The 20,461-nt window shown below is 47.2% G+C and overlaps 1 protein-coding gene and 1 pseudogene across 3 annotated transcripts in view; both read right to left on the bottom strand.

Annotated features, from left to right (window-relative positions):
* MCPH1 (microcephalin 1) overlaps positions 1–20,461 on the bottom strand; it is a 774,602-nt gene that overhangs the window by 142,913 nt on the left and 611,228 nt on the right. The gene's annotated exons all lie outside the window — the stretch shown is intronic.
* On the bottom strand, positions 1,633–1,751 carry LOC134913116 (5S ribosomal RNA; annotated as a pseudogene).

Below are 20,461 nucleotides of genomic sequence, written 5' to 3'. Positions count from 1 at the left end.
GATGAAACTTGTAGACCCATGTCCAAAACTGTCTGGGGAAACACCAGCAGGCCTGGAAAACTGAATGAACAGGGAGCAAAACCTTTGAGAGATCCTTAACAATGAAACGTCAGGTCGAAGCCATCTCCCAGGCTCTGTGGAAAAACCCCAGACTGTAGGATGGAGGTCACCAGAGCCATCCCTTTAAAAAGAGACAGTTTTGACCAGGATGCCGATGAAGGCCCTGAGAACCGAGGAGGCCGATCCAGAGCCAATTGAACATCCTGTCCTCTATTTTCTTGGACCCGCGGATGCCTACAGAGGGATGGCTATTGCATGAGAGAGGAACAGGGAAGAACTCATGTAAGTCGTTGATGCAAGTACTTGAAAGGGTGCAGGATCACAACATGGGAACCGGAACTCGGCACCCAGAGGACCTGCGAGACTGCATCACGTTTAATCCTGAAAGGACCAGCAGTTGCGAACCCTCTCCTCTGCAGACTCCCAAGGAAAGAGACTGAACCAAGTGCTCAACAAAGAGCCTACGGCCCCCATCCCTGAATGTGGAGCTGGTGAACTGGAGGTGTCCTGTGTCCGTGAAACTTGTGACCATAGGAAACCTCTGCCCAGTGCTGAGGACTGGCATCAGAGGTAATCAAGTGCCTGTCTTGAATACTTAAGAACAGGGACAGTAGTCCAGGTCATACTTGAGCCACCCTACTGCAAAAGAGTGGCTAGTCCCTTGTGAGAGGACCAGGATCCTGAAATGTTATGTCCCAATGAGACCTGGTCCAAGCTTAGAGGACAAGGGTGGAACTGAACAGATTCCCCCTGTAAATGTGGCTACCGCGGAGCCTAGGGTCCACCTGTAGTCATGGTTGAATGCTCTCCAAGGACTGAAAAAAGCCCAAAGTCTGTGATAGCAGGGCTCGCAACCAATCCTATAGGAGAAAGATCTACTGGATAGCTGAACTCTGTAATGTAGCCTATCTTGTGAAGGTGGGAAGACAAGTCTGTCTCTCAAGCTTCTAGTCCCTAGGCTAAAGATGCTCCACCATCTCCTCAAAGTGTGCTGTCAAGAACTGTGGGGACTGAGCCAGAGAAGGAGATCTACCAAATGTGGCGAATGCCTGATATCCCTGTGATGCAGATATGCAGCCACAACCAACAACGGATGTCATTGACCTGAACAGACATGTCCGAAGTGGTAGTAATTGTACCTGCATGCCCAACCTGAGGACACAAAGCTTCAGCCTAACCGCGTTCCTATGAAATAGAGAAGCTGAAACCACTGAGGAGGGTCTACCCTAATTTTAGAACGAAACCCTGAAAAAGCGAAGCTGCATGCCCTGGGCAACACAGAAAATTGGCTGATACTATGTACCCGCTAGGAGGTCTCTAGGTGAGCCAAAGGAGGAGTCCTTCTGTACCTGAAACCCGGGGCCCTGCCCGACGAGCAGGAGTGAACTGCCCCCTCTGCCAGAGACCCCAATGCTATGCAGCTCTAGTCCCCTAATCTTATGGGGACTATACCCCCAGAGAAGTAGTCCATCCCCAACCTCCTGGAGGCTGTGTCAAGCAGCAGCTGCACAGAGGAGGTCCAGCACGTACCGTGAGGAGTACTGCCTACACAGCTGCCCCCCATAACAATATGACCTACAGCACCTGGTATTCCCAAGTGGTCTCCCATCGAAGTACTAACCAGACCAAACACTACTTAACTTCCAAGATCAGATGAGATTGGGCATGTCCAGTATGGTGTGGCTGTAGGTATTGCACAGGGCCAGCACAGTGTGTCAGCCCCTTAGCTGGGGGAAGGGGGCAGTGAAGGAACCAGGTGAGTAATTATCTGTGCCCATACCTATGACAGCATGTTAGCCCAAGCCAGGTTCTGAGAGGATGTCGCAGCTGCAGGCGTGTCTCATGTAGGAGCTGAGAAGCAATGGGCACCCAGGCTATTGCTGTCAGGACCCTAGGGGGAGGGAGATAGAGAGTGTGAACACCAACTCTATAAGTGCGAGGCACTAACTTCCCTGGTAACTGGCATCTAAAAGACATACAATGCAGTGCCAAATCAAGTGTCAGACCCTAGTGAAACAACAGAGTGCATGACAAATTAGGATTGCAAGAGAGTAAAGCCGTGGTCTCCAACCTTAATTGGGGTGTGAGCTACTTTCGGAAAATAAAACCTCTGAAGGAGCTACCCCCTCCCCCCAATGCGTGTGCGTTCCTACAAAAGTGGGTGTGGCCTCACAACTACAAGTAATGCCCACCCCCGCGTAGTGCCAGATACACAAATAATGCCCCTTAGCAGTGCCAGATACACAAATAATGCTCCTCAGCAGTGCCAGATATACAAATAATGTCTCCCAGCAGTGCCAGATACACAAATAATGCCCCAGCAGTGCCAGATACACAAATAATGCCCCCCAGCAGTGCCAGATACACAAATAATGCCCCCCAGCAGTGCCAGATACAATGCCTCGACCAGTGCCAGATACAATTCCCCCCGCAGCGCCAGATAAAATGCCCCCTTCCCCCCCAGCAGTGTCCGATACAGTGCCCCACACAGTGCTAACCCTTGCTGGCTTCTTCTACTGCCGCCGGTGCTGCTCCCCCTGTTTAAGGGACGGAAGGGGAGGAGAGCTCAGCGCACGCCTCTCCTGTGAAGTCCGGAGAGCGGTTGTGGTGAGGGTGACAGAGTCTCCGGCGGCGGCGGGCATTTTAAAATATGGTGCCTGTAAGTGAGCCAATCAAAACTTGCAGTCCGGCAGCCAATCACGTGCCGCCACTGCCAGTCCATGAGCTCTGATTGGCTGACAGCCAGCACCATATTAAAAATGAGGGGAGGAGGAGTGCCAGTGACTGCCCAAGCCCGTGCGCTCTGTGAGCTACTGAAAATACTACGGCGAGCTACGGGTTGGAGATCACTGGAGTAAAGCATACCTCAACAACAGTTAGTGGGGTAGTGGCAGGATATCCATAGGTTATTAACTTTGAGACCCTAGGCAATTTCCCACAAACATACAAACTCCACACCAAAGCACACAGGCACCTCTCAATGCACTAATAGTGGACAATTATACTCAACTATCTAGCTATAGATAGCAGGAAGGAGTGATGCAAGCACCAGGCTCCAAGAGCAAGGTACTGGGAAGACAGTGCCCAAACCTCTAGCTCCTTCAAGAAAGCCTTAGTGGTGGGGGATGTGCTACAGGCTAGGCTTAACTTTCCCCAGGTGCAAAATCCCAGGGATCCAGCTCTGATCTGTGGCAAATGCCTTGGTGGTCTAGTGGAAAAAGGCAGTTTACCAGGGCCTCCACTGCATCTGCCCCCCGCCGTCTCCCGCACGCGCACGGGGGGGGGATCACTGCTGTGTGCAGGGAGCCAGTCTAACTCACCGTCCCGACTCTGGGTCCTACAGAGGCTCCGCCATCCTGGAGGTCCGTGGCGGAAATCACAGACCCAGATGCCGGTGCTGCTGCCTTTGGTGCCGGTTGTCAGAGCAGCTGTGTGGGCGCTTGCAGAGTCCGACCACACCGCTGCTCATCTTGTTGTAAAAATAAAAAATTAAAAGGTGTGTGCCCGTCACCAAAGAAAAAACTGGCAGGCCTTGGGTTGGGGGTGGGATATAGGGGACAGGGAGGCTGGGGCATGCTGGGAAGAAGAAAGTAACTCTTTGGTGCCTGTCTCGCTCTCTATCCAGCCTATAGCCAATGTAATGAATCCTGTGCCCCCTAGTGAACGAAAAAGAAAATTTGGTACTATTTGGCTATGCAGAATCATTGAAATCATACATCTATACTCATACAGAATGCCGTGTTCAGTTTTGGAGGCAATATCTTCAGAAGGATACAAATATATTCAAGACTGTACAAAGAAGGGCAACTAAAATGGTGCATGGTCTACACCACAAAAACTACCAAGAAAGACTAAAAGATCTTAATATAGTATGCATAGTTTGGAGCAGATAAAATCTTTGATATATTTAAAAGTTTCTAACAAGGTACAGGAGGAAAAAGGTAGGTTCAAAGGAAACTTGAGGAAAAATTACTTTACAGATAGGGAATTGGATAAGTGGAACAGCCTCTTATCAGAGGTGGTAGAGGCTAAGACAGTAGAGCAATTTAACATACTTGGAACTGACATAAGAATAGCCTTACGAAGAACTAAAGATTAAATAGGGTTGAGCTTACCAAAAGGTAAAAAAGGGGAAGACTAGATGGGTCAAATGGTTCTTATCTGCCGTTAAATTCCTTGTTTCTACTTTTTACATTATACCAATGCATAATATATCAGCGGTGGACCTTACGCCGGTGCATTGAATCAGGGCCCAGGGCTATCAAGGGGCCAAAAGGCTGACTCATTACAAGCCACCTGCCGCTGTGTTCTGCCGCCGGAGTGAGGAGAGGACTCAGAGGGGCAGAAACGCAGCTAAGGAAGCAGGGCAGGAGGAGTGAGGGGGACTCAGGAGCCGTAGCGGCGCACTATAATTGGTGGAGGCGCCGCTGCAGCTATCCCTCTCATTCCAGATTGGCTGGCGGCGGCCGCCACTGTGAATGCTGGGAGACGGGAGTGACAGACGGGAGGCTTTCAACAGCTGCATCGAGGAGCCTGAGAAAGCAGAGAGAGCCAGTAAGTAACAACATGTACTGTAACTCTCATGGCACACTTATCTATCTGCTGTCTATCTACTGTATACATATCATTTGTCTATCTACAACAGTATCTATCTGTATCTGCCTACTATCTATTTGTCTCTGTCTGACTATCTAACTCCTATCTATCTATTGTATACCTGCCTGACTATCTGGCTATCTATCCACTGTCTGCCTGTCTGTCTGTCTATATATATATCCACACTGTATAGCTCCACTGTATATCTATCTATATCTATCTATATGTCTGTCTGTGTATCTACTGTATATCTTTATATTTGTATGTCTACTGTAGATAGATATATATATATATAATATTGACTTTATTAATAAACTTTATAGGCCATCACTAGTGGTCCGCTACACACACACACACAGATATATATATATATATATATACATATAGATATGAAAATCACAACGGTGGCACTCAGATAAATAAAAATCAACTAGAACACAGTGGGATACTTTCAAGATCCTGTCGTGATCCGGGCAACTGAAATACTGGCGCCGGAATCCATACACCCGCCAGAACACCATTGCCAGAGTACAGAAAACCTCAGTACCCTGACGCCGGAACCCCGACAGCCAGTATACCGAAGCTAAATATACTGTATAGGGGACTTTAGGATTAAGCTGCGTAGGGGGGGGGGGATGTGGTTTGGGGGGGGGGGGGGCTTTACCAGCCATACGAGTGGGTTAGGTTGTGGGGGTAGGAAGGATAGAGTCCGGCTGCAGACAGGGGGGAGGGTGGGTTAGGGACCACAGTGGGGAGGGGGTTAGGTTTAGGAAGCTGTGTGTGGAGTGTTAGGTTTAGGTACTTACCAGAGAGGTTAGGGTTAGGCACTCATGAGGGAGGTTAGGGTTAGGCTGCAGTCACCGGTTTGCTGGCGTCTGTATTCTGAGCGCCTGCATCTTGGGTGATGGGATATTCAACCCAACACAGCTAGTGTCATTGATGTTTCGATGCTTTAATGTCTCCTCCTCCTCTCCAGGATATAAAAAATTGCATACAAACACTGACCATGCAAAATGATACATAATGACATCCAAAGAATCAATAATAAGAATACATAGCAATATAGACGTTATGGTAAGAACTTACCGTTGATAACGTGATTTCTCTTATGTCCACAGGATAACATTGGGATATGCCGGAACGACAGCGGAAATGGCACCAAACGGTCACGAGCTTTCTGGTCTCCCAGGATGCATCGGGGCTTCTCCATATAATCCCGCCCACTGACTCAGTCAAATCAGTTATTTCCACAGCAATTTAGACAGGAGCATCAGGTAGAAACCTATTCAGGCGATAAGAACACACATGCACACCCTACCATGCAAGAGGGACGAGGTTTAGTGATTGTAAAGATCCTCAAATCAGGTGCGTCAGGGTGGGACCCCTTTGGATACCTGTGGACATAGGAGAAATCACGTTATCAACGGTAAGTTCTTACCATAACGTCTATTTCTCCAGCTGGATCGACAGGTTATCCACAGGATAACATTGGGATTCCCAAAGCCAGTTTTGGTGGTGGGGATGCTCCTGATTAGACAGGAGAACCTTTCGCCCGAATTCAGCGTCATGAGAGGCAAATGTATCTATGGCATAATGTCTAATCAAAGTGTTAATGGAAGACCATGTGGTTGCCTTACGAATTTGTTCTGCTGAAGCACCATGTTGTGCTGCCCATGAAGGACCCACCTTACGTGTAGAGTGAGCAGAGACATTAGCCGGAGTAGGGAGATCAGCACGAGAATAAGCTTCTGAAATTACCATTCGGAGCCATCTTGCCAGCGTCTGTTTACTAGCAGGCCATCCTCTTCTATGAAATCCGTAGAGGATGAAGAGAGAATCTGTTTTTCTGAAGGCACTAGTACGATCTACGTAGATTCTTAACGCCCGGACCACATCCAGCGACGCTTCTCCCGCAGAAAGTCCCGATACCTGAAAAGCCGGGACTACAATCTCCTCGTTAAGGTGAAACTTTGAAACCACCTTCGGAAGATAACCAGATCTAGTTCTGAGTACTGCCTTATCTGGAAAAAAATATTGAATAGGAAACTTACACGACAGTGCTCCTAAATCTGACACTCTTCTAGCTGATGCCATTGCCAGTAGAAAGAGCACTTTAGCCGTCAACCATTTAAGATCTGCTCTCTTAAGTGGTTCAAACGGAGGTCCCTGAAGGATTTTAAGAACTAGATTCAAATCCCAGGGAGCTGCAGGAGGAACAAACGGAGGTTGAATGTGTAAAACTCCCTGAAAGAAAGTACGCACATCCTGTAAGTCAACAATTTTTCTCTGAAACCATACAGTTAATGCTGATACTTGAACTCTCAAGGAAGCTACTTTCAACCCCTATCCAATCCTGCTCGACGGAAATCCAAAATCCTGGATACTTTTCTTGGATTCAAACTTTTTTCACAATACCAATGAATATAGGCTTGCCATATTTGATGATAAATACGAGCTGAAGAAGGCTTTCTTGCTCTAAGCATAGTTTGAATTACTTGTTTTGAAAATCCTCTAGCTTCTAGAGTAGAGGTCTCAATAGCCACGCCGTCAAAGACAGACGATCCAGATGGCTGTGATAACAAGGACCCTGAATTAGTAGATCTGGACGTTGAGGGAGCAATATTGGAGCTTCCACAGACATCCTTAGTAGATCTGTGTACCAATGCCTTCTGGGCCAAGCTGGAGCTATTAGAATTATGGCTCCCTTTGCTTGCTTTATTTTTATCACTACCCTGGGTAACAGGGAGATTGGAGGAAACAGATATGCCAGATGAAACTTCCAATTCACTGACAGTGCGTCTACAAGGATCGCTCCAGGATCCTTTGTTCTTGATCCGTATAATGGAACTTTGTTGTTCAGACAAGATGCCATGAGATCTATCTCTGGCAGACCCCATCTGTTTACTATGGTCTAAAACATTTCTGGATGTAATGCCCATTCGGTTTCCTGAATGGTGTGTCGACTGATAAAAACTGCTTCCCAGTTCAGTACTCCTGGAACAAACACTGCTGACAATGCTGGAAGATGGAGCTCTGCCCACCTTAGTAAGTGAGTTACTTTCTCCACCAGTCTTTTGCTGTGAGTTCCTCCCTGATGATTGAGGTACGCTACTGCTGTTGCATTGTCTGAACGGATTTGGACTGGACTTCCTTGCAAACTGTCCTTTGCCTGAACTAGAGTAATATATATAGGGCCCTTATTTCCAACAGATTTATTGGCAGGCGACTTTCCTTTATGGTCCATTTTCCCTGGAACCAAAGGATTTCGAGCACCACTCCCCAGCCCTGAAGACTGGCATCTGTTGTCAGGACTTGTCAATCCTTTATCCAAAAGGGTCTCCCCTTGTTTAACTGGTTCGTTTGTAGCCACCAAGCTAGAGACCTTTTTAAGTTTACCGGGAGATTTATCATCTGTGTTTTTTTTATTTATTATTGTCTGATAATTTCCGTTCCATTTGGTCAGAATAAGGTGATGTAGAGGCCTGGAGTGGAATTGTGCATATTCCACCATGTCGAAGGTTGACACCATCAGACCCAACAGTTGCATTGCTGCATGTACTGACATTGTCTGACTGTGCAACGACTCCTGAGACATTACCTGCACCTTGGATATCTTTTTCTCTGGTAAGAAAATTATCTGTAGACCTGAGTCCAATATGGCCCCCAAATGAACCATCCGTTGTGACGGATTCAGAGACGACCTTTCCCAGTTTATGAGCCACCCGTGTCTTTGTAGACAAACTATTGTCTGTTGAAGATGGCCCAAAAGTAATTCCTGCGATTGTGCTAGGATAAAAAGATCGTCAAGGTATGGAAAAATTCTTATATCCTGCTTGCGGAGATAAGCTGCCATAACCACCATAATTTTGGTAAACACCCTGGGTGCTGTTGCTTGCCCGAAGGGCAAGCTTGGAACTGAAAATGTTGCTGGAGGATAGCAAACCTGAGGTAACATTGATGCGACCATGCTAAGGGCACATGTAGGTAAGCATCCTGTATATTTATAGATACCATGTAATCTTCCGGTTCCATGGCCAAAACTAAGGAGCGTCTCCATGTGGAACCCTGGAACCCAAAGGTATTTGTTTAACATTCTGAGATTGAGGATTGGTCGGAACGACCCATTTGGTTTCTGAATCAAGAAAAGATTGGAGTAAAAACCCTGTCCCCGTTGTGTTGGGGTACTGGGACAATTACACCAGACTGAAGCAATTTCTGAACTGCTTCTTGTAAGGCACTGGCTTTCGATTCTATTCGAGACGGGCTGGTGCAAAAAAACTTTGAGGAGGCTGCCTCCTGAAGGGGAAACCATAACCGAGAGATATTACCTTCTGCACCCAAGCATCTGTCGTCGACTGCTGCCATATGTGTGCAAATTGAAGGAGTCGGCCCCCAACCCTGGAATCCTCCAGGCAGAGGCCCGTACCCTCAGACTGATGACTTCTGTTCTGGCTTGGAAGCTGGCCTTCTACTACCCCATTGCTTCCTACCAATGGCTGATTTATTGAACTGGGGTTGTTTAGACTCCTCTTTCGCTTTTGCTTTGCCTTGACATTGGAATGGCGAAATTTTGCACCACTAGTCTTAGGGTTATAACTAGCCGGAAATCTGACTTTTTTGGATTCAGCTTCCGATTCTAGAATATCTGTCAATTGTTTTCCAAACAAAATATCACCAGTGAAAGGTAACGCTTCAAACGCTTCCTTGGATTCTGCATCCGCTTTTCAAGTGCGTAGCCAAACTGCTCTACGAGCGGCTACTGTCAAGGCTGATGCTTTAGAAGCAACCGTACCCATATCAATTGCTGCTTCTTCAAATATTGCGCAGCTTGTCTTAAACGGCCTAGGTAAGACTCCTGCTCCCTGGTAGGAGGGGAGAGGCCATTCTCTAGTTCCTCCCCAATTCTACCATTGCCCTTGCCATCCAGGCTAAAGCCATAACATGCCTTGTCACTGCCCCTGAGAGAGAAAATATTTTTTTTTACATTTTTTAAAGAAACTATCTACTCTTCTATCTGTGACATCATTTAGTGAAGTAGACGGCAATGGTAAAATAGATTTACGGACAAGTCGAACAACATGTGCATCTACTCTAGGAGGAACTTCTCTTTTTGAACAGTTCGCAGCTGGAAAGGGATAGTAAGTAGAGATGAGCGCCGGAAATTTTTCGGGTTTTGTGTTTTGGTTTTGGGTTCGGTTCCGCGGCCGTGTTTTGGGTTCGACCGCGTTTTGGCAAAACCTCACCGAATTTTTTTTGTCGGATTCGGGTGTGTTTTGGATTCGGGTGTTTTTTTCAAAAAACCCTAAAAAACAGCTTAAATCATAGAATTTGGGGGTCATTTTGATCCCAAAGTATTATTAATCTCAAAAACCATAATTTCCACTCATTTTCAGTCTATTCTGAATACCTCACACCTCACAATATTATTTTTAGTCCTAAAATTTGCACCGAGGTCGCTGTGTGAGTAAGATAAGCGACCCTAGTGGCCGACACAAACACCGGGCCCATCTAGGAGTGGCACTGCAGTGTCACGCAGGATGTCCCTTCCAAAAAACCCTCCCCAAACAGCACATGACGCAAAGAAAAAAAGAGGCGCAATGAGGTAGCTGTGTGAGTAAGATAAGCGACCCTAGTGGCCGACACAAACACCGGGCCCATCTAGGAGTGGCACTGCAGTGTCACGCAGGATGTCCCTTCCAAAAAACCCTCCCCAAACAGCACATGACGCAAAGAAAAAAAGAGGCGCAATGAGGTAGCTGTGTGAGTAAGATAAGCGACCCTAGTGGCCGACACAAACACCGGGCCCATCTAGGAGTGGCACTGCAGTGTCACGCAGGATGTCCCTTCCAAAAAACCCTCCCCAAACAGCACATGACGCAAAGAAAAAAAGAGGCGCAATGAGGTAGCTGACTGTGTGAGTAAGATAAGCGACCCTAGTGGCCGACACAAACACCGGGCCCATCTAGGAGTGGCACTGCAGTGTCACGCAGGATGTCCCTTCCAAAAAACCCTCCCCAAACAGCACATGACGCAAAGAAAAAAAGAGGCGCAATGAGGTAGCTGACTGTGTGAGTAAGATAAGCGACCCTAGTGGCCGACACAAACACCGGGCCCATCTAGGAGTGGCACTGCAGTGTCACGCAGGATGTCCCTTCCAAAAAACCCTCCCCAAACAGCACATGACGCAAAGAAAAATAAAAGAAAAAAGAGGTGCAAGATGGAATTGTCCTTGGGCCCTCCCACCCACCCTTATGTTGTATAAACAAAACAGGACATGCACACTTTAACCAACCCATCATTTCAGTGACAGGGTCTGCCACACGACTGTGACTGATATGACGGGTTGGTTTGGACCCCCCCCAAAAAAGAAGCAATTAATCTCTCCTTGCACAAACTGGCTCTACAGAGGCAAGATGTCCACCTCATCATCATCCTCCGATATATCACCGTGTACATCCCCCTCCTCACAGATTATCAATTCGTCCCCACTGGAATCCACCATCTCAGCTCCCTGTGTACTTTGTGGAGGCAATTGCTGCTGGTCAATGTCTCTGCGGAGGAATTGATTATAATTCATTTTAATGAACATCATCTTCTCCACATTTTCTGGATGTAACCTCGTACGCCGATTGCTGACAAGGTGAGCGGCGGCACTAAACACTCTTTCGGAGTACACACTTGTGGGAGGGCAACTTAGGTAGAATAAAGCCAGTTTGTTCCAGGGCCTCCAAATTGCCTCTTTTTCCTGCCAGTATAAGTACGGACTGTGTGACGTGCCTACTTGGATGCGGTCACTCATATAATCCTCCACCATTCTTTCAATGTTGAGAGAATCATATGCAGTGACAGTAGACGACATGTCCGTAATCGTTGTCAGGTCCTTCAGTCCGGACCAGATGTCAGCATCAGCAGTCGCTCCAGACTGCCCTGCATCACCGCCAGCGGGTGGGCTCGGAATTCTGAGCCTTTTCCTCGCACCCCCAGTTGTGGGAGAATGTGAAGGAGGAGATGTTGACAGGTCGCGTTCCGCTTGACTTGACAATTTTCTCACCAGCAGGTCTTTCAACCCCAGCAGACTTGTGTCTGCCGGAAAGAGAGATCCAAGGTAGGTTTTAAATCTAGGATCGAGCACGGTGGCCAAAATGTAGTGCTCTGATTTCAACAGATTGACCACCCGTGAATCCTTGTTAAGCGAATTAAGGGCTCCATCCACAAGTCCCACATGCCTAGCGGAATCGCTCCGTGTTAGCTCCTCCTTCAATGTCTCCAGCTTCTTCTGCAAAAGCCTGATGAGGGGAATGACCTGACTCAGGCTGGCAGTGTCTGAACTGACTTCACGTGTGGCAAGTTCAAAGGGCATCAGAACCTTGCACAACGTTGAAATCATTCTCCACTGCACTTGAGACAGGTGCATTCCACCTCCTATATCGTGCTCAATTGTATAGGCTTGAATGGCCTTTTGCTGCTCCTCCAACCTCTGAAGCATATAGAGGGTTGAATTCCACCTCGTTACCACTTCTTGCTTCAGATGATGGCAGGGCAGGTTCAGTAGTTTTTGGTGGTGCTCCAGTCTTCTGTACGTGGTGCCTGTACGCCGAAAGTGTCCCGCAATTCTTCTGGCCACCGACAGCATCTCTTGCACGCCCCTGTCGTTTTTTTAAAAATTCTGCACCACCAAATTCAAGGTATGTGCAAAACATGGGACGTGCTGGAATTTGCCCATATTTAATGCACACACAATATTGCTGGCGTTGTCCGATGCCACAAATCCACAGGAGAGTCCAATTGGGGTAATCCATTCCGCGATGATCTTCCTCAGTTGCCGTAAGAGGTTTTCAGCTGTGTGCGTATTCTGGAAAGCGGTGATACAAAGCGTAGCCTGCCTAGGAAAGAGTTGGCGTTTGCGAGATGCTGCTACTGGTGCCGCCGCTGCTGTTCTTGCGGCGGGAGTCCATACATCTACCCAGTGGGCTGTCACAGTCATATAGTCCTGAAGCTGCCCTGCTCCACTTGTCCACATGTCCGTGGTTAAGTGGACATTGGGTACAACTGCATTTTTTAGGACACTGGTGAGTCTTTTTCTGACGTCCGTGTACATTCTCGGTATCGCCTGCCTAGAGAAGTGGAACCTAGATGGTATTTGGTAACGGGGGCACACTGCCTCAATAAATTGTCTAGTTCCCTGTGAACTAACGGCGGATACCGGACGCACGTCTAACACCAACATAGTTGTCAAGGCCTCAGTTATCCGCTTTGCAGCAGGATGACTGCTGTGATATTTCATCTTCCTCGCAAAGGACTGTTGGACAGTCAATTGCTTACTGGAAGTAGTACAAGTGGGCTTACGACTTCCCCTCTGGGATGACCATCGACTCCCAGCAGCAACAGCAGCAGCGCCAGCAGCAGTAGGCGTTACACGCAAGGATGCATCGGAGGAATCCCAGGCAGGAGAGGACTCGTCAGAATTGCCAGTGACATGGCCTGCAGGACTATTGGCATTCCTGGGGAAGGAGGAAATTGACACTGAGGGAGTTGGTGGGGTGGTTTGCGTGAGCTTGGTTACAAGAGGAAGGGATTTACTGGTCAGTGGACTGCTTCCGCTGTCGGCCAAAGTTTTTGAACTTGTCACTGACTTATTATGAATGCGCTGCAGGTGACGTATAAGGGAGGATGTTCCGAGGTGGTTAACGTCCTTACCCCTACTTATTACAGCTTGACAAAGGGAACACACGGCTTGACAAATGTTGTCCGCATTTCTGGTGAAATACTTCCACACCGAAGAGCTGATTTTTTTGGTATTTTCACCAGGCATGTCAACGGCCATATTCCTCCCACGGACAACAGGTGTCTCCCCGGGTGCCTGACTTAAACAAACCACCTCACCATCAGAATCCTCCTTGTCAATTTCCTCCCCAGCGCCAGCAACACCCATATCCTCCTCATCCTGGTGTACTTCAACACTGACATCTTCAATCTGACTATCAGGAACTGGACTGCGGGTGCTCCTTCCAGCACTTGCAGGGGGCGTGCAAATGGTGGAAGGCGCATGCTCTTCACGTCCAGTGTTGGGAAGGTCAGGCATCGCAACCGACACAATTGGACTCTCCTTGTGGATTTGGGATTTCGAAGAACGCACAGTTCTTTGCGGTGCTTTTGCCAGCTTGAGTCTTTTCAGTTTTCTAGCGAGAGGCTGAGTGCTTCCATCCTCATGTGAAGCTGAACCACTAGCCATGAACATAGGCCAGGGCCTCAGCCGTTCCTTGCCACTCCGTGTAGTAAATGGCATATTGGCAAGTTTACGCTTCTCCTCCGACAATTTTATTTTAGGTTTTGGAGTCCTTTTTTTACTGATATTTGGTGTTTTGGATTTGACATGCTCTGTACTATGCCATTGGGCATCGGCCTTGGCAGACGACGTTGCTGGCATTTCATCGTCTCGGCCATGACTAGTGGCAGCAGCTTCAGCACGAGGTGGAAGTGGATCTTGATCTTTCCCTAATTTTGGAACCTCAACATTTTTGTTCTCCATATTTTAATAGGCACAACTAAAAGGCACCTCAGGTAAACAATGGAGATGGATGGATACTAGTATACAATTATGGATGGACTGCCGAGTGCCGACACAGAGGTAGCTACAGCCGTGGACTACCGTACTGTACTGTGTCTGCTGCTAATATAGACTGGTTGATAATGAGATGTAGTATGTATAAAGAAGAAAGAAAAAAAAACCACGGGTAGGTGGTATACAATTATGGATGGACTGCCGAGTGCCGACACAGAGGTAGCTACAGCCGTGGACTACCGTACTGTACTGTGTCTGCTGCTAATATAGACTGGTTGATAATGAGATGTAGTATGTATAAAGAAGAAAGAAAAAAAAACCACGGGTAGGTGGTATACAATTATGGATGGACTGCCGAGTGCCGACACAGAGGTAGCTACAGCCGTGGACTACCGTACTGTACTGTGTCTGCTGCTAATATATACTGGATGATAATGAGATGTAGTATGTATAAAGAAGAAAAAAAAAACACGGGTTGATAAAGCTGCATCGCTCGCAGCGAAACGCGTCAGGAGGAGGCTACCTGGGTCGTCAACCGTGACATTTGTTGCTGCCGTAACATATCCAGACCAAACTGGACTTTGCCATCTGCAGAAAAAACGGGACAAACATCCAACAACCAGGAACACTATCCACCCCATCTCTATGAAGAGGACACCGCACTAAATGAGGATCCCAAACCTGGCTGGTTTTGAGTAGAAATATCAGAGACACTCTTAAGGGACTACACCTCTAGCGGTCTTCGGGTAATGTGTACTGGTGTGACTGTATTATCAGTCTGTCTCCATCTGCTATATATTCCAGATTCAATAATAGGAACGGATATTAATGTGACGGGCAGCTACAATTTATTGACCCATATATGCTAATTTTAGTATTTTTCACTGTTTTAAACTGTTACGTTTGGATCGTGTATCCAAATTTTTTATTGAGGCCTAAACTTATGTCGTATTAAATTGAAGAATTTTTTCACTCAATCCTTCGTATTAGAATCACTATATACTATTTCCATTAGCGCTGCTATTTTTATTTTGTTTTGGTTTCTTTTGATATATGGTTGGGGTGTGACTACCCCCAAGTTGTTATAGCAGCAGCATTAGAGACACAGCACCTGAAAGCGCCCGATCTTCCATTCGTTTGGTAGATTTCTTTACATGCACATTTGTGGCTTGCTGGAGGTCATTTTGCAGGGCTCTGGCAGTGCTCCTCCTGTTCCTCCTTGCACAAAGGCGGAGGTAGCGGTCCTGCTGCTGGGTTGTTGCTCTCCTACGGCCTCCTCCACGTCAGACACAGCAAACCTTCTTGCCACAGCTCGCATTGATGTGCCATCCTGGATGAGCTGCACTACCTGAGCCACTTTTGTGCGTTGTAGACTCCGTCTCATGCTACCACTAGAGTGAAAGCACCGCCAGCTTTCAAAAGTGACCAAAACATCAGCTGGAAAAGCATAGGAGCTGAGAAGTGGTCTGTGGTCACCACCTGCAGAACAACTCCTTTATTGGGGGTGTCTTGCTAATTGCCTATAATTTTCACCTGTTGTCTAATCCATTTACACAACAGCATGTGAAATTGATTGTCAATCAGTGTTGCTTCCAAAGTGGATAGTTTGATTTCACAGAAGTGTGATTGATTTGGAGTTACATTGTGTTGTTTAAGTGTTCCCTTTATTTTTTTGAGCAGTATATATATATATATATATATATATATATATATATATTGTGACAAGAACACTGGGATAGTGTTTGAGGGCAGGTATATTTGTCCCAGGTTCTTGTCTTACATGTTTTAGAAAATGTTAACTTCTAGGAAAAATGCTTTTTGTTTTGTCTGAACCTTTTCAGTTTGCTGTAAAAGCTGGGTAAAGGCTCTGAGAGAGAGATAAGGCGAGTTCTAGACATTGGGCCCAGTTCGGGTCTTTGGCCTCACAGAGGGCTAATCAGGGTTTCAGCTGTGTAAGAGTGATATAGTGCTTCTAACCTGATTAGTATGGGCAGACTGCCTGGGAAGGCTGCAGGATCTGTGTGTGAGAGACACGCTTTCTGATGCAAGTAAGCTATACAGTATGTACTGAAGAACTCTGTGTTTTGTTTAGTGACAGTTAGGAACATCTTATGTTTAGTTAGTGCCGGACAGGCAAGGTATTTTTATTTTGGGGTTTGTTTTATTTTCTGTTTCAATAAAACTGGCCGGGGTCAGTTGTACCAGAAACTGGACTTGTGTTGTTCCTCAGCTGCTGCGTGCTGCCATATTCCCCAGGAAAAGGCACCTTGCACCCCTACAGTGTTACAACTTGGTGGAGAATGCGAGCAGGCCGTTCTGCGCATAAGTGAAAGCAGCAGCTTTGTGAGGCCTGCAGAAACGGTGGTTTATGCAGATACAGCCCAGTGTGAAGTTACTGAGACTCACCCCTGAGGGTTTGATATATGTCCTGGGTGAAAGCAGCTGCAAAGCCGCCTGAAAAATCTGTTGACATGGAGGATCTGCTTAAAGCCTTGCTGCAAGCTACAGCGGCTCAGCAGGAGGCCAACCGACAGCAGCAGGTGGCAATGGAGGAAAATAAGAGACAACAGCAGGCAGTTGTTGATGAACTTTACAGGCAACAGCGTCAGGATAGAGAGGCCTTAGCAGAAGTGGTGCAGAGACTTGCAGCTCGGGTTGGAGATGTGGCCGTCAGTGCTCCAACCAGCTCTAGTTCTATACGAGCCAGTCACTTCCTGCAGAAAATGACAGAGGCTGATGATGTGGAGGCCTATCTGACCACGTTTGAAAGGACTGCCGAGCGTGAGAACTGGCCGAAAGCACAGTGGGCCAGTCTGCTGGCACCTTTCCTGTCAGGTGAGCCCCAAAAAGCTTACTTTGATTTAAGCCCTGCTGAGGCTCGGGACTATGATAAACTAAAGACTGAGATCCTGACCCGCCTGGGAGTCACGCTGTCAGTACGAGCACAACGGGTGCACCGTTGGCTGTACGCCATGGAGAAGCCTCCGCGCTCCCAGATGCACGACCTTATTCAGCTAACAAAAAAATGGCTACAGCCAGAGACATTAACTGGTCCCCAGATGGTGGAAAGAGTCGTCATGGACCGCTACTTGAGATCTTTGCCCATGGTCCTGCGCAAGTGGGTGAGCCATGGAAACCCGGGTACTGCTGACCAATTAGTGGACATGGTAGAGAGGTATTTGGCAGCAGAGGAACTACTGATGACCACCCAGCAACCCATAGATCCTCGACAGCGCCCTTCAGTAAAGACTGGTAAGACTGTTCCGTGGGAAAACGTTGCTGGGCGGTTAAGAGAACGCAAGGCTGGAGAGACTGTAAACACTGGCCCTGGAAACAGGCCAATGGGGCTAGAACGGTCTATGCTGCCCAAATGGGTTGATAATCGTGTGGTTAAATGTTTTAGGTGTGGTATGCCAGGTCATGTTATTGCCAATTGCCCAGTCACGCAAGAACCCATGCAATGTGATGCTGCCTTTGAATGTCGCAGAATGTCTTTCTTTGCTAGGTTAGCCTGTACTGTGGTACCTTCACCTGAGCTGGAAAAACAAATGTGTGATGTGTTCTTAGAAGGTAACCGGGTAGAGGCCTTGCTAGATTCAGGAAGTTTAGTTACCCTCGTGAAAGCTGGGTTAGTGAACCCCTTAAAGGTCCAGCAAATACCTATTGGGGTAACTTGCATACATGGGGATACCCAACATTATGCCACTGCTGAGGTGAATATAGAAACTTGTTGTGGGTCAGCAATGGTTAAAGTGGGACTGGTCCCTACCTTGGTGCATGAGGCCATAATAGGGAGGGATTTTCCTCATTTTTGGAAACTGTGGGAATCACGGTTATCAACAGATGTGAGAAGTAAAAAGCCAGTTGATAATACTGGTGATTTTATGGATGTACGTGGGTCTTCGGAACTTTCTGGCCCTTTGCCTTTTGCTAGTTTGGCTGGGGAAGTGACAGATGGGGAGTCCAGTGAGGACCCTCTTGCCGGGAACAGAGACATAGTAGTTAGAACTGAAAGCGTGCCTGACCTGGAGGTAAAGAAGGATCTGTTTGCGTCTGAACAGTTAAAGGATCCTACCTTAATAAAGGCTAGAGAGAATGTTAAGATTGTTAATGGGGAACCTGTGGTACCAGGTGACAGGGTTACGTATCCCCACATGGCCATCTGTAATGAGCTCTTGTACCACATTGTCAAAAGGGGTGAGGATGTGGTGGAACAGCTGGTAGTTCCCCAGCCTTATCGGAGAACGGTACTAGATTTAGCTCATAGTCACGTTACCGCAGGACATTTAGGGGCAGAAAAAACCACTGAAAGAGTTTTACAAAGGTTCTTTTGGCCAGGGGTTTATAAAGAAGTGTCTGAATATTGTTCTTCCTGTCCTGAATGCCAGTATCATGCCCCTAGACCCCATTTCAGGAGCCCACTAGTTCCCATGCCTATTATAGAGGTCCCGTTTGACAGAATAGCCATGGATCTCGTGGGGCCCTTGTTAAAGTCTGCTCGGGGCCATCAGTATATCCTGGTAATTATGGACTATGCCACTCGATATCCTGAGGCTGTCCCTTTACGCACTATCACAACCAAGGCGATAGCTAGGGAGCTGGTGCAGGTATTTAGTAGAGTGGGAATACCAAAAGAAATTTTGACTGACCAAGGTACTCCATTTATGTCAAGGATCATGAAAGAATTGTGCAAGTTATTTAAGGTCACTCACCTCAGGACGTCCATCTACCATCCCCAAACTGACGGGTTGGTGGAAAGGTTTAATAAAACATTAAAAAGTATGTTAAAAAAGGTTGTTGAGAGAGATGGGAAAAACTGGGATTGTTTGTTGCCCTACTTGTTAATGGCCATCAGAGAAGTTCCTCAGTCCTCTACGGGGTTTTCTCCATTTGATTTGTTGTATGGTAGACACCCCAGAGGGCTGTTGGATGTTGCCAAAGAGACGTGGGAAGGACAGCCCACTCCTTATAGAAGCGTTATTGAGCATGTAACACAAATGCAGGATAGGATTGCAGCCGTGGTACCTGTTGTCAGAGAGCACATGGAACAGGCCCAAAGTGCTCAACAGAGGGTCTATAACCGGAGTGCCAAGATACGGGAATTTGCTCCTGGAGATAGAGTTCTTGTTTTGGTACCCACTGTGGAAAGCAAATTCCTAGCTAAATGGCAGGGTCCATTTGAGATTAGGGAAAAAGTGAATGAGGTTAATTACAAAGTATACCAGCTGGGAAAGAGAAAACCCGAACAGATCTACCATGTTAACTTAATCAAACCCTGGAAAGATAGGTTGTCTCTGTCAGCGGAGCCTTGCCCTTCGGTGTCTTCACCCCGGTTGCTTCCCGCAGTGAAGGTGTCAGAGACATTATCAGCTGATCAGAACAATCAGGTTAAAGAATTTCTCATCCAAAATAGGGAGGTATTTTCAGAGCTGCCTGGCCGAACGACCATAATAAAACATGACATTGTCACAGAACCAGGGGTCAGGGTTCATTTAAAGCCATATAGGATTCCTGAAGCTCAGCGAGAAGCTATTTCTAAGGAAGTTAAAACCATGTTAGAACTTGGAGTCATAGAGGAGTCTAACAGTGAGTGGTCCAGTCCCATAGTGCTCATCCCGAAGCCCGACGGTAGCATACGCTTCTGTAATGACTTTCGTAAGTTAAATGAGGTGTCCAAGTTTGACGCATACCCCATGCCCCGTGTGGATGAGCTTGTAGAAAGGCTGGGGAACAGCCAGGTTTCTCACCACATTGGACCTGACCAAAGGTTACTGGCAAATACCTTTATCTGATAGCGCCAAAGAAAAAACAGCCTTTTCGGTTCCAGAGGGGCTGTACCAGTATAAGATGTTACCCTTTGGGTTGCATGGGGCTCCAGCAACCTTTCAACGGGCGATGGATAAAATTTTGAGGCCCCATAGAAAATATGCAGCTGCCTATTTGGATGATGTGGTAATTCACAGTACAGACTGGGGGTCACATTTGGTTAAAGTACAAGCAGTACTGGACTCAATCAGAGAGGCAGGGTTAACTGCTAACCCAAAGAAGTGCTGCCTCGCAATGGAGGAGGTCAAATACTTGGGCTTCACCATAGGCAGAGGTCTGATTAGGCCCCAATTGAATAAAGTTGATGCTATTCAAAACTGGCCTCGTCCAGTGAATAAAAAACAGGTAAGGGCTTTTTTGGGAATTACTGGGTACTATAGACGGTTTATTCCTAATTTTGCGACCACAGCGGTGCCG

Source organism: Pseudophryne corroboree, chromosome 4 (genome assembly GCF_028390025.1).
Source record: "Pseudophryne corroboree isolate aPseCor3 chromosome 4, aPseCor3.hap2, whole genome shotgun sequence".
In the NCBI taxonomy this organism is placed as follows: domain Eukaryota; kingdom Metazoa; phylum Chordata; class Amphibia; order Anura; family Myobatrachidae; genus Pseudophryne; species Pseudophryne corroboree.
Note: the sequence above shows the minus strand (reverse complement) of the source record. Positions and strands in the feature narration are given on the sequence as shown.